The sequence below is a fragment of the Ranitomeya variabilis genome, chromosome 2 (assembly GCF_051348905.1).
Source record: "Ranitomeya variabilis isolate aRanVar5 chromosome 2, aRanVar5.hap1, whole genome shotgun sequence".
Classification (NCBI taxonomy): domain Eukaryota; kingdom Metazoa; phylum Chordata; class Amphibia; order Anura; family Dendrobatidae; genus Ranitomeya; species Ranitomeya variabilis.
The window spans coordinates 1,336,663-1,349,708 of record NC_135233.1 but is presented as its reverse complement, the minus strand read 5'-3'; the positions used below and the strand labels follow the sequence as shown (position 1 = coordinate 1,349,708).

At 48.6% G+C, this 13,046-nt stretch overlaps 1 protein-coding gene across 1 annotated transcript in view; it reads left to right on the top strand.

The window, feature by feature from the left end:
- OTOG (otogelin) overlaps positions 1 to 13,046 on the top strand; it is a 1,016,637-nt gene that overhangs the window by 635,738 nt on the left and 367,853 nt on the right. The window lies entirely within an intron of this gene.

Sequence of the window (13,046 nt, the reverse complement as noted above, 5' to 3'; positions counted from 1 at the left end):
TGCTCTCGTGACTGTGTGTGATGACAGAAACTACGAAAAGTTTCTTTCATCACACACAGTCAAGAGAGCATGGCCAAGGTCTGTTGCTTCACACTACCGTGCAATACTTACCAAATGCATTACGGACCCGTGGCGGGGAATTCTCCCAGCCATCCCACAACGCTTGGGCCACCTCACTCCACAAACGACGGAGAACACTATTGACGGCGTGCTGTTGATCCCGGCTGTCCCACAACGGGACTCGCTCCTGGACCAGACTGATCAGCAGGTCATTATCAATCCGGTCGTCGTCCCGTTGTGAAACCTAAAATTAAAACAAAATCATTTAAGTTTGCTCAACCACATTTGGAAAAAATAAGACACGAAGATGAGAAAGGGCAGGAATATGAAAGACAACTTTCAGAAAAGGATGATATAAGAAATATGTATAGAAAAACAAGGGTACAGAAAGGAAGCTAAAAGAATATTACAATAAGGACAGTCTGCCTGGTATACATACCCGCTGCCGTCTTCCACCTGGACCTTGACTCCGCTGCTCAGTACCTCTCTGTCCCTCAGTTGAAGTGCTCTATAAAATTAAAAAAAAAAAATTGCCTCATGTGTCGATGTGACAGTCAATACTTACCAAGCTGACGGACAAAAAACATACCTCGCTCACGTGATCCACTTCTGATTGACGTGGCTGGAACTCCTCATCAGACGAGGAAACCGGAGAAGACATTCTGATGCGTGTTGAAAGAAAAAAAATAGAAGAAATTAGGACATGTAGATCCAAAAAATTGAAAATGAATGCATTGGCTAGCATATACTCACATTGCTCTGTGTCTTGTCCAACAATGCGTCCGGGCAGGGTGCTGTCTTCTTTGGAGTCTGATGAGAAGTGACCAGAAACTTCCCCCCACCTTCCTTTTATAACCCTGCTGCTATGGGGGAGTCTTATCAGTGTCTAGACATCTTTATCTACACTTAATTCAATGGTGCCAAAAAAAACGCATGCGTCAAAAAAACGCATGCAAACGCATGTCAAAAAAAACGCATGCGTCCCCATTGACTCCAATGCATTTTTTTGGCCCAAAAAAACGCATGTAAACGCATGCGTTTTTTTGGGAAAAAAAAACGCCCCTCAAAATACTACAAGTTGCATTTTATTAAATGAACGCATGCAGTTAAAAAACGCATGCGTTCACAAACGCGTGCAAACGCGTACACCAAAAAACGCATGCGTTTTCAATGTTAAATATAGGGGAAAAAAACGCATGCGTTTTTTTGGTAAAAAACGCTGCAGACAAAAACGCAAGTGTGAAACCACCCTTAGACCCCGGCACCAGAATAAGAGGATATTAACAAGCTGGTCCCATCTTCTTCACTGTCTCTCCACACATCTGCCTGGGCGTCACTGAGTATTCAGTCCTTAATTCAGGACAGCAGTTCCCTCCTGACTTGGAGGCCTGGCAATGCCCTGTGTCCACATACATCTTCTGTCTTGTCTGAGGTCCTAGACCATTCTCTCTTTCTACCAGGAAGTCCCTTTCTATGTTCCCCTCCCATCTATTTAACTCCTTTGCTGCCTGAATCTTCCTACTCTTACATCTATCATATATCCCTAAACTAAAGCACAATACAACACATTACAGTACAAATATATCACATTACAATATATAACAAACACACTTCAATGTATATCATAGCAAAACATTAACAAATCATCCAGATAGCGCAGGTGTCTCATATGCACAGAAATCAAAGGAGGAGCGGCACGTGATGTACCAAGTCACCCCCTTACACAGATGTGACCGAAGCTGAGCCCTCATTCTTCTAGGAAACTTATCGGACCCATTTTCTTCTGCTGCAGCTTAGCTCCACTAGAACATGCTAACTCTACTGTTTAGCCTTACTCTCCACTCCACCCAACACTTGCTGTTGATGAGTCTTTAACTCTGACTAGACTGTCTGTCTGACAGTCTCTGACTGTATCCTGGAAACATTTTCTATAAAACCTCATCTAAGCCTTCCCAAATTGTGGGTTAATCCCAACTCTATTAACTATATCATCCTTAGTTGGTGCAAACTTTATCCCTGTGAACTGTATTATTCCCCTAGGGCTCAGACCTCCCGCATTCCCAGGGACGGCCTTAGGCAAAGCCTGTTGGAGAACCGAACATACAACACTGGCCATAGGGAAAAATATAACATTACTTTATCACACATTGTTGCATAAAACTAAATAACACCATCACAATCCCGCCTGTTGCCACAATGTCTTCTTCATGCCGGTCTCCCCCTTACACCAGCATTTCTACAGAGGGTACAGGGCTGGGGGACTGCCTGTCAGTGCTCAGACGATACGCCACTGCACACTGCGTCAAATTGGTTTGCATGGCTTTTGTCCCAGAAGGAAGCCTGTAAGTCCCGTAAGTCTCTGTTGAAAGTGATGGCCCATGTTACACATTTCCTCCGATCACCAGCTCAGGCTCAGGGCTCTTCGGTACTTGACCGCTGATAAATGTCTCCTTGGCACGTATCAATGGGGCTGGTCCTCGGCTGTGGACTAGCGTAATCTGAGTTGGGAGCCTTGACCGCCATCATTCGGGTCTTCGGTGCTTGACTGTTGATGGTTGTAGTCTGCACCTTGACTAGCGTAGATCTGATCTTCAGTGCTTGACCGGATTTGGTGCCAAATCTCCCCTTTTGGTGCACTGGCCTTTTGTTTCCCTGGCTGGCTTCGTCACCATCACCTGACTTAGAGCACTGGCTAATTCAGTATCCCCTGAAACTTCTCTCCTTCGGATCGGTTCTGCAGGGCTTTGTTCAGGCCTGGAAGCGACCCGGCATTGCATAGTTTTATTCCCTGTGCTCCGTTTTCCAACACGTGTGTGCTGTGGCAGCAACCAGGTAAAGAGCACAAGTGTTTCTCTTATCTACAGTCAAGAATGGCGGTGGAGTGTCACGGTTTGGGGCTGCATGAGTGCTGCCGGCTGTGGGGAGCTACAGTTTATTGAGGAAACCATGAATGTCAACATGTACTCTGACATACGTAAGCAGAGCATGATTCCCTTCTGAAAATAGGCCGCAGGGCAGTATTCCAACATAATAACCACCGAAAACACACCTCCAAGACGACCACTGCCTTGCTAAAGAAACTGATGTAAAGGTGGTGGACTAGTCAAGCATGTCTCCAGAGCTAAACCCTATTGAGCATCTGTGGGGTATCCTCAAACGGAAGGTGGAGGAGCGCAAGGTCTCCAATGTCCACCAGCTCTGTGATTGGTTACGGAGGAGTGGAAGAGGATTCCAGAGGCCACAGGTGACGCTCTAGTGAACTCCAGGCGCATGAAAGGTATCGCTGTGCTTGAAAATAATGGCAGCCACACAAAAAATATAGTTCTTACCGATAACGGTATTTCTCTGAGCCCATGACGGCACCACGGAGAGAGGGGATCCGCCCACCAAGGACAGGAAACCTACAGATAAAAAGGCGGTACGTCTCTCCCGCATCAGTTGTTTACTAGAGCATAATGGGAGCTTAAAGAATAGAATCTAAGTTTATCATTACTTGAAGTCTTAATCGAGATAACGTGTGCTATTATTTAGGTATTTACCCTAGACATTTTATTAGTGTGCACACCCATATGTGAAGGGAGGGAATGTATGGGTGCCGTAATGGGCTCAGAGAAATACCGTTATCGGTAAGAACTATATTTTTCTCTGACGCCCATGACGGCACCACGGAGAGAATTGCAGAGATTGTACATTCAGGGAGGGACCACCGCTTCCAAAACCCTTTTACCGAAGGTAAGGTCCGAAGAGGAAATAAGGTCCAATCTATAGTGCTTATAGAATGTAGACGGTGAAGACCAAAGTAGCGGCTCTACATATCTGATCAATGGAAGCTCCGGCCTTCTCCCCCCAGGAGGCTGCTACTGCTCTCGTTGAGTGTGCTTTGACATTTCCCGGGACAGGTACCCCACTTGACGAGTATGACAGGTTGATGGCGTCCGTGATCCATCTTGCCAGAGTGCCCTTGGAGGCCTTCTTCCCCTTCCGGGGACCCTGGAAGCATACAAAAAGAGAGCCATCCTCCCTACTCTCTCTGGTAGCTTCTATGTAATGCATCAGGCATCTCCTAACATCCAATGTATGTAAGGACTCTTCCTCCTTGTTTTTGGGGTTAGGGCAAAAGGAAGGGATAGATATCTCTTGTGTCCTATGGAATCGGGATGCTACTTTTGAGAGGTAGGACGGGTCTGTTTTAAGAACAACCCTATCATCCAGGAATTGAGTGAAAGGTGGGGTAGCAGATAGAGCTTGTATGTCGCTAACTCTACGTGCAGAGGTGAGAACAACCAGCAGAGATGTTTTGAGGGATAAGATTTTTAATGGTACATCCGCCAAGAGTTCGAATGGAGGTTTAGTCAGAGCTTTAAGGACTAAATTTAAATCCCACTGAGGGGTGTTTCGTACAGGAAGCGGTCTTGATCTCCCGGCTGCTCTGATGAGCTTGGAAACCCAACGATTCCCCATCAAATCGTAGTTGAATAGAGCCCCCAATGCTGCTACATGGACTTTTAGGGTATTTGTGGCGAGACCTATTTCTAACCCCTTTTGTAGAAATTCTATTATGGCATTAAGAGGGAATCCCTCACCTATTTTGGCGCCTGAGGACGAGAGGAATTTTTTCCATATTTTCCCTTATTGTCTGGTCGTAATCGGTTTTCTACTCTGTAGAAGGGTAGTTACCAGCCCTGAAGAAAACCCCCTGTTTTGTAATAGTTCCCTCTCAAATGCCAGGCTGTCAAGTGTAAACTTGCAACCTGTGGATGTTGAACTGGACCCTGGGAGAGGAGGTTTGGGAGATCTTCGGCCAGAACGGAGCTATTAATATCACATGAACCCAGTCTTCTCGAATCTTTCTCAGAACTGCTGGAATTAGAGCAATTGGGGGAAAGGCGTATGCTAGCTGATGGTGCCAAGGAATCAGAAATGCATCCAGTGATACGGGACTCCCCGATGGTGTTATGGAGCAAAAAGTGTCTACTTTTTTTGTTTAAGTTGTTGGCGAAGAGGTCTATGCTTGGTACCCCCCACCTTTGTGAGATCTGGATGAACACTGCCTGATTCAATTCCCATTCCCCTTGTTTTAGGCGAGAACGACTCAGAAAATCCGCTCTGTAATTGTCTACCCCCTTTATATGAAGGCCTGATAGAGACTGAAGATTGTTTTCGGCTATGTGGAAGATTGATTTGGTTACTTCCATCAGACTCTGAGAGCGGGTACCCCCTGGTGATTCAGGTATGCTACCACTACTCTGTTGTCTGACATAACTCTGACATGGTGGGAGCGAAGGGAATGTAGGAACGCTAGTTGTTCCTTCATGTTGGAAGATACATTCTCCAGGCTCAGTGTCCAAGTCTCTTGGGCTAACAGGTCGTTCAGATGTGCCCCCCACCCGCTGGGGCTCGCGTCTGTAGTTACTACTTTTGAGACCGGGTTACCCAGGGGACTCCTTGAGGAAGATTGTTTTGCGACATCCACCAATCTAGCGAGATAGCCGTGTTTGGAGATAAACTGAATCGACCTTCTAAATTTCCTTCTAGAGAGACTTCTGACAAAATTTGCCATTGAAGGTCCCTCGAATGAAGCTGAGCCACTGGACTGCAGGGATGCAAGCCGTCATGGATCCCAAGAGTGACATAGCTTGACAGAGAGTTATGAAGGGGGAATCCCTTATTCTGGATACTAGGCCCACCATCTTTTGCACTTTTTCTGATGGAAGGCGGCACTCCTGCCTTACAGAGTCCAAAGTAAGACCCAGATACTCCTGGATTTGGCATGGCAACAGTCTGGATCTTGTTAAGTTTACTAACCAGCCCAGGTTTTTTAATGAGCTCATGATTCTTTCTAGCTGACTTTCAGAATGTTGGGGAGAATTGCCGATTACCAGGAAGTCGTCTAGGTATGGCACTACCAGGGTGTCTTGTTCCCTCAGGTGGGCCATCACCTCTGAAACTAATTTGGTGAAGATTCGCGGAGCTATGGCTAGCCCGAAGGGAAGGGTTGAGAATTGAAAATGACATGTCACCCCCCTGATGAGGACTGCTATCCTGAGGAATTTTTGGTGGTCTTTGTGAATAGGAACATGATAGTAGGCGTCCTTCAGATCCAGGAGTGCCATAAAACAAAGTGGAAACAGCATTTTTATTGATGTTTTTATTGTTTCCATTTTGAACGACTGAACTTCCAGATTAGGCTTTTCAATTTTATAAAATTGTCCTGTAGGACCCATCCGGTTTTTTCCTCAGGAACAGAGGGGAGTAATATCCTTTCCCTCTTTCTTGTGGGGGAACTTCTAGGAGAACCCCATTGCCTACTAGCCCCATAATTTCTTTTTCTAATGCTAGTTGTTCTTCCTCCGAAGACCTCAGTGATGTCATCATGAAGGAGGGACGAGGAAGTTTGTGAAATTTTAATTTTAGTCCTGATTTTATTATGTTCAAAATCCATGGGTTGCTGGTAATTTTCTCCCAGGCCGAGAGAAAGAGGGACAGTCTTCCCCCCCCACCTGGGGCAAACATTCATTGGGCGGGCTTTTTGTTGTCAGTGGAGCTCTTATGGAACAAAAATCCCTTGTTCTTGTTTCTCTTATCTTCCCACTTATCTTGGTTTTTCCCCAGCTTCCTCCGGAAGAACCCCTTGCTCTGAAAGGGCCTCTTATAGGAAGGAAACCCAAGGGAGGGGAATGATTTCTTTTTATCCCCTGCCTTCTCTAAGGGTACCGTCACACAGTGCCATTTTCATCGCTACGACGGCACGATTCGTGACGTTCTAGCGATATCGTTACGATATCGTTGTGATATCGTTGTGTCTGACACGCTACTGCGATCAGACATCACGCTGAGAATCGTACGTCGTAGCAGATCGTTTGGAACTTTCTTTCCTCGCTTGATCACCCGCTGACATCGCTGGATCGTTGTGTGTGACACCGATCCAGCGATGTGTTTGCTTGTAACCAGGGTAAACATCGGGTAACTAAGCGCAGGGCCGCGCTTAGTAACCCGATGTTTACCCTGGTTACCAGCGTAAACGTAAAAAAAACAAACAGTACATACTCACATTCCGGTGTCTGTCCCCCGGCGTCTCAGCTTCTCTGCACTGTGAGCGCCTGCCAGCCGGAAAGCGAGCACAGCGGTGACGTCACCGCTCTGCTTTCCGGCTATGGTGCTTACACAGTGCAGAGAAGCGGACGCCGGGGGACAGACACCGGAATGTAAGTATGTACTGTTTGTTTTTTTTACGTTTACGCTGGTAACCAGGGTAAACATCGGGTTACTAAGCGCGGCCCTGCGCTTAGTAACCCGATGTTTACCCTGGTTACCCGGGGACTTCGGCATCGCTCCAGCGCCGTGATTGCAAAGTGTGACCGCAGTCTACGACGCTGGAGCGATAATCATACGACGCTGCGACGTCACGGATCGTGCCGTCGTAGCGATGAAAATGGCACTGTGTAACGGTACCCTAACATGTCATCTAAAGTGGGTCCGAATAAGAATTCTCCTTCACAGGGGATGGTACACAATTTAGATTTTGTTTGGAGATCCCTAGGCCAACATTTCAGCCAAAGAGCTCTCCTGGCCACGTTCGTTCACATTAGCGTTCGGCGCCGCAGCGTCGGGAGCCGCAGCGTCGCCGCATGCGTCATGCGCCCCTATATTTAACATGGGGGCGCATGGACATGCATTGTGCTGTGTTTTGCGACGCATGGCCGCAAGCGTTGGGCGCAGAGAACGCAACAAGTTGCATTTTTTTTGCGTCCAACTTTCGGCAAAAAAGGACGCATGCGTCGCAAAACGCAGCGTTTTAGCGTGCGTTTTGTTGCGGTTTTGTTTGCGTTGTGCGTTGCGTCGCCGACGCAGCGGCGCACAACGCAAATGTGAAAGTAGCCTTAGAGAAAGCTGCTGCTGCTAGCAGCTAGTCTGATTGAATCAGCGGAGGCATCAGCTAAGAAAGTGGCAGCTCCTCGCATTACTGGCAAGGTGTTTAAGATTGAGTCCCGAGATTACCTATTTTTCAGCTGGATTTCTAGTTGGTCTAACCAGACCATTAGGGACTGGGATGTATATGCAGCAGCAACCGCCGATTTTAGCCCTCCCCCAGCTGCTTCCCATGAACTTTTGAGAAAAGCATCTGCCTTTTTGTCCATGGGGTCTTTCAGGACCCCCATGTCCTCGAATGGAAGGGCATATTTTTCCGATGCCTTAGCGATAGCAACATCTAGTTTAGGGGCTTTTTCCCAGAAGGAGCAAGATTCGTCATCAAAAGGGTATTTTCTATTCGGCGTTAGTAACGCTTTCCTTATAGGTTTTTTCCACTCCTTTTTAATCAATGCTAATATTTTCTCATTAAGAGGAAAGGCTCTCTTTTTTTGCTCGAGACCCCCAAACATAATGTCCTGTACTGATCTTTTTGGGTGAGGGTCCGCCAGCCCCATAGTGCTCCTAACTGCTTTAACGAGGCTGTCTCTCTCTTCTAGAGGAAAACAGGTACGACCCCCAGAGGAAGAAGATGATGAAGAGGAAGAATTAGATGTATCCGAGTCCACATCTTCGCTATCCGTATCACTGGACTCAGGAGATGGGGATCTGTGCCTGGTCTTTCTCCGCTTCCTCCCCCCCTTTAGGGAATTAAAAGTATCTTCCACCTGATTTTTTATCAGGGTTTTGAGGTCTGCTGCGAACCCGGGAAGCCCTTCGGACACTGTCTGTTGTATACATGTGCTACAATGCCTCTTCTCCCACGTAGAAGGAAGATCCTCTCTACAAAGGGCGCATACTCTATGCTTAGATTTGCCTAAGCTTTTCTTCCCCTATAGTAAGAAGAGACAAATATATATCCTAACTATCACTGACTTTCACAAAGATCACTTACCAACTTATGGACCCATAAATACCGGATGGGGATGATCTGCGTCTGTCATCAGCTTATCCCTTGTGCCGGACGCTGTACTGGACTCCTTACTGTGTAGTGAACCCGAGCGTCCTTTACCGGTAACATCCTGGTGTCCTTTCTGCGGACGTCGCTTTTGCTGCTGCTGCTGTTGCTGCTGCTGCTGGGGTGGTGATGATATAGATAGGGGTGATGCCTGCTCCATGTTAGGGGAACGCTAGTTAAGCTCCATGAGAAGCGATCACCCGGTTTCTGCTTCCCTCTTTAATAGCGGTGATTCCCGCCTGCTTATTTGAGCCCGCGCATGCGCAGTAAACGCTGCCCGCTCTTGCGAGACCGCGCGTCTGATCCCGCACATGCGCAGTGCTAATCTCCGTCATGCACAGTGTGAAATCACGTTCTAATCCCGCACAGACGGATAACGCCGCCCACAAGAATGGCGCTGCGCATCACCACGCGTGCACGCTGGTTCCCAGAACCCCCGGGCTTTCAGCCGGCAGACTGACGCTTGGGGGAAGAAACGCTGAATCCCCATCCATAGAGGGACCCCTCTTGGATGCTGCTGCTTCTTCTTACCTGGAGAGGTGGCCGCGAACTCCTTGCCACCTCTCCTCGCACACCCTAGAGGCCAACTAGCCCCAGCTGTGGCACCTCGGGTCACCACACCAGCCGACGCAAGGGGACCCCCGCTGCCTGGATCGGACTGATTGGCCCCGGACTCCCACGAAGTTCGTCCTCTGTAGGTAAGGACTTCTGTAGGTCTCCTTATCAAGGACAGGAAACCAACTGATGCGGGAGAGAGGTTCCGCCTTTTTATCTGTAGGTTTCCTGTCCTTGGTGGGCGGATCCCCTCTCTCCGTTGTGCCGTCATGGGCGTCAGAGAAATATTGACAATATGGGCATAATTCGGCCATTTTCATATAGGGGTTTACGCACTTTTGTTTAGACATTAATGACCGTGTTAAATTATTTAGAGGGAACCACATTTACACTGTTATACAGTCTGCACACTGACTGCTGTACATTGTATCAAAGTGTCAGCGCTTCAGTGTTGTCCCATGAAAAGAAAGAATAAAATTTTGTGTGATGCAGCGGTAGGACCATACACAGTGAAACGGCAGTGACCCAAGCAAGTTCAAACAAAACGTTCTTTTATTGTGTTACTTCACAGTCAATATAGTATACGGCTTCTTCATACAGTCCATTAATAATGCATGGCTATATGATGCAGTCAATACACAGGCCGAACTTCCCTCTGTCCAGTTTCCCTGGGTGACCGCACGCCGGTAACAAGTCTCTGTACTCACTCAGCGCACTGCACTCTTTATCCTCTGGAGTGCAGCCGGGTACACATAAGACAGCCCAAGACGCAGGGTGTCAGTCTCTCTGGTTCCTTTAGCCTCTGTGTTGCTCCACACAGAGAGCTCTGCAGACAACTGCCCTGTCTGCTTCCAACAACACACTGACACACCTCCCCCACTACTACAGGGCTTTTTAATCAGTCACAGCTTCACTATTCTAATTACAGCCACACCTGTGTCTGTAGTACGCCCTCATGGCCTCACTACGCTTCCATGCACATTCTGGAGAGCACATACAGTGCCCCCTAGCTGTAATAGGGGTCACTGCCTCACATATCCTCCCCCCTGTTCATACCTGTGGGGTTGAACATTTGTTACCCCGTAAGGGCAAAAGACAGGGCATCGGTATGCCCCTCTGACATCCCCACTCGACACTACATTAAGAAACCAAAGTAGGGACTGGAACCATCGATTGGCGCACGCATCCCTCCCCTTTGCGTCTCCCCTCCATATTTCATTACGGGACCACCCACCCCAATCTCCATTGCTGAAGCCAAACCCTCTTTTCTGATTAACACCAGATTTGGGCCAGTTTTGGGTGGTCTTTTCTTTGTTTACTTCAGGTTCACTAACCCCACGGGTCATCCTGTCACCTAAGTATCTGCTTTTGGGCCCCTGGTACCGTTTCCTCTGTACCTGTGCCTCAGTGACTATGTCACGCTGAAACGCTGCGGACCGCGCTGGCAACTCTGAGCATATATCTGTTCTATGCCGCACCCGAACCTGAGCCTCCCGATACTGCTGTCTAGCGAGCGCTCTATCTAATTTACTCTGACCCCCGGACCCATCCTTGACCAGTGCCAGAGGGTTCCTCGTGCGCTCGTCCCCAGTCACCTCTTCGACCATACACTCTCAGCTCTTCTCATACCTGCGTCTTTTATATCTGCGTCTCCGAAAGGGACCCTAGATCTTAGGTGTCCTTACCTTACCAGGGAACACCTCCAGCTCAGGGTTCAATAGGGTCCCCACAACCTCTACTGCCACAACCTCTAGAGGGAGCCTATCGGGATTACACTCTGTCCCTAGGTTGGCAACCCCTTTGGCAGGCATCTCAATATCTTTGGATTCTGCACCCGGTGCAACACTTTCCTTGAGAGGGTTGACACTGGTCTCCCACAGGGACCAAAACAGGGGCAAATCTCTCCCCAACACAGCCCCATATGGAAGCATCTTCACCACTCCCACCACATGTTTAATGTCCCCACATGGTGTGGAAAAATTAACCTCCATGGTCGGGTACTCCCGGATTTCCCCATGGATACCCATCACCTCCACTTTCGGTCCTTTGGGTTTGTCACTGTCAACAAGGGAGCCATGAACCAAGGTCACTATGCTCCCCGAGTCCAGGAGGACCTCTGTTTGGTACCCATTCACAAGTACCTGGCAAAGCTGGGGTTCGCTGTCGGCGGTTCAGGTAGTGGTGGTACCGACTGGCTGAGCATACATAGAAATACGGCGACCATACCTGCAGTCCATGGGTTCAGACACCAACGGGCAGTTAGCAGCCACATGGCCGGGTTCTTTGCAGTGCCAACACCTGATCGCTGCGGCACCACTGTGCCCAGGAGCCGTTTTAGTTTTCCCCGGCTCCTGGGCTGGGGAAACCTTACGTGACAGCCGAAATGGAGCAGTGTCCCATATAAAGTCCTGAGTGGCTGTATATCGCTCTACCAGTCCCACCACCTCATCCAGAGTGCCTGGGTCCCCTTGTCCCACCCAAGGCTGTATGTCTGCTGGCAGAGCCCTCACCAGGCGGTCAACCACCACCCTATCTACCATCTGGAATGGGGTTAATGTCTCAGGCTGAAGCCATTTTTTAACCAGTTGCAGCAAGTCATGCGCCTGAGATTGGGCAGGGCGAGTCTCGGAAAAGGACCACTGAAACACCCGTTGGGCCCGCACATACAGTATGTATTAACCCCCAGTCTAGCAAGGTTCTCACCTTTCAGCTTCCCATAGTTCAGGGCATCGTCCCAACTGAGGTCTATGAAGGCTTTCTGGGCATCTCCTGTCAGGAAATTGGACACCACCTCAGCCCACTGAGTCACCGGCAAGCTCTCCTGCTCTGCAGTAAGTTCAAAGATGGTGAAAAAAGCCTCCATGTCGTCCTCAGGCTCCATCTTCCTCAGCGCTGACCGGACCTTGTACCGAGCCTCAGACCGGAATGCTGTACCTGGTGGACCTGCCTCTTGCATAGCCGCGATCTGCTGCATCAACAATTCAGTAGTCTGCTGCTGTTGCTGCTTCTGTAGCTCCAACTGTTGCCGCTGCAACTGCAGCACCTCTTGCTGCTGCTGGGAGCGGGCAAACTGCTTCAAAAGCTCCTCCATTTTATCAGCTAGCTTAAACTGTAGCTTTGCAGGCTTAATCACTGACATGCAGCACGCTTTGGGTATGCCTCAGTTCACATGGCCCGCATTCTTTCCACCATATGTGATGCAGCAGTAGGGCCATACACAGTGAAGTGGCAGTGACCCAAGCAAGTTCAAACAAACGTTCTTTTATTGTGTTACTTCACACAGTCAATATAGTATACGGCTTCTTCATACAGTCCATTAATAATGCATGGCTATATGATGCAGTCAATACACAGGCTGAACTTCCCTCTGTCCAATTTCCCTGGTGACCGCACGCCGGTAACAAGTCTCTGTACTCACTCAGCGCACTGCACTCTTTATCCTCTGGAGTGCAGCCTGTACACATAAGACAGCCCAAGACGCAGGGTGTCAGTCTCTCTGGTTCCT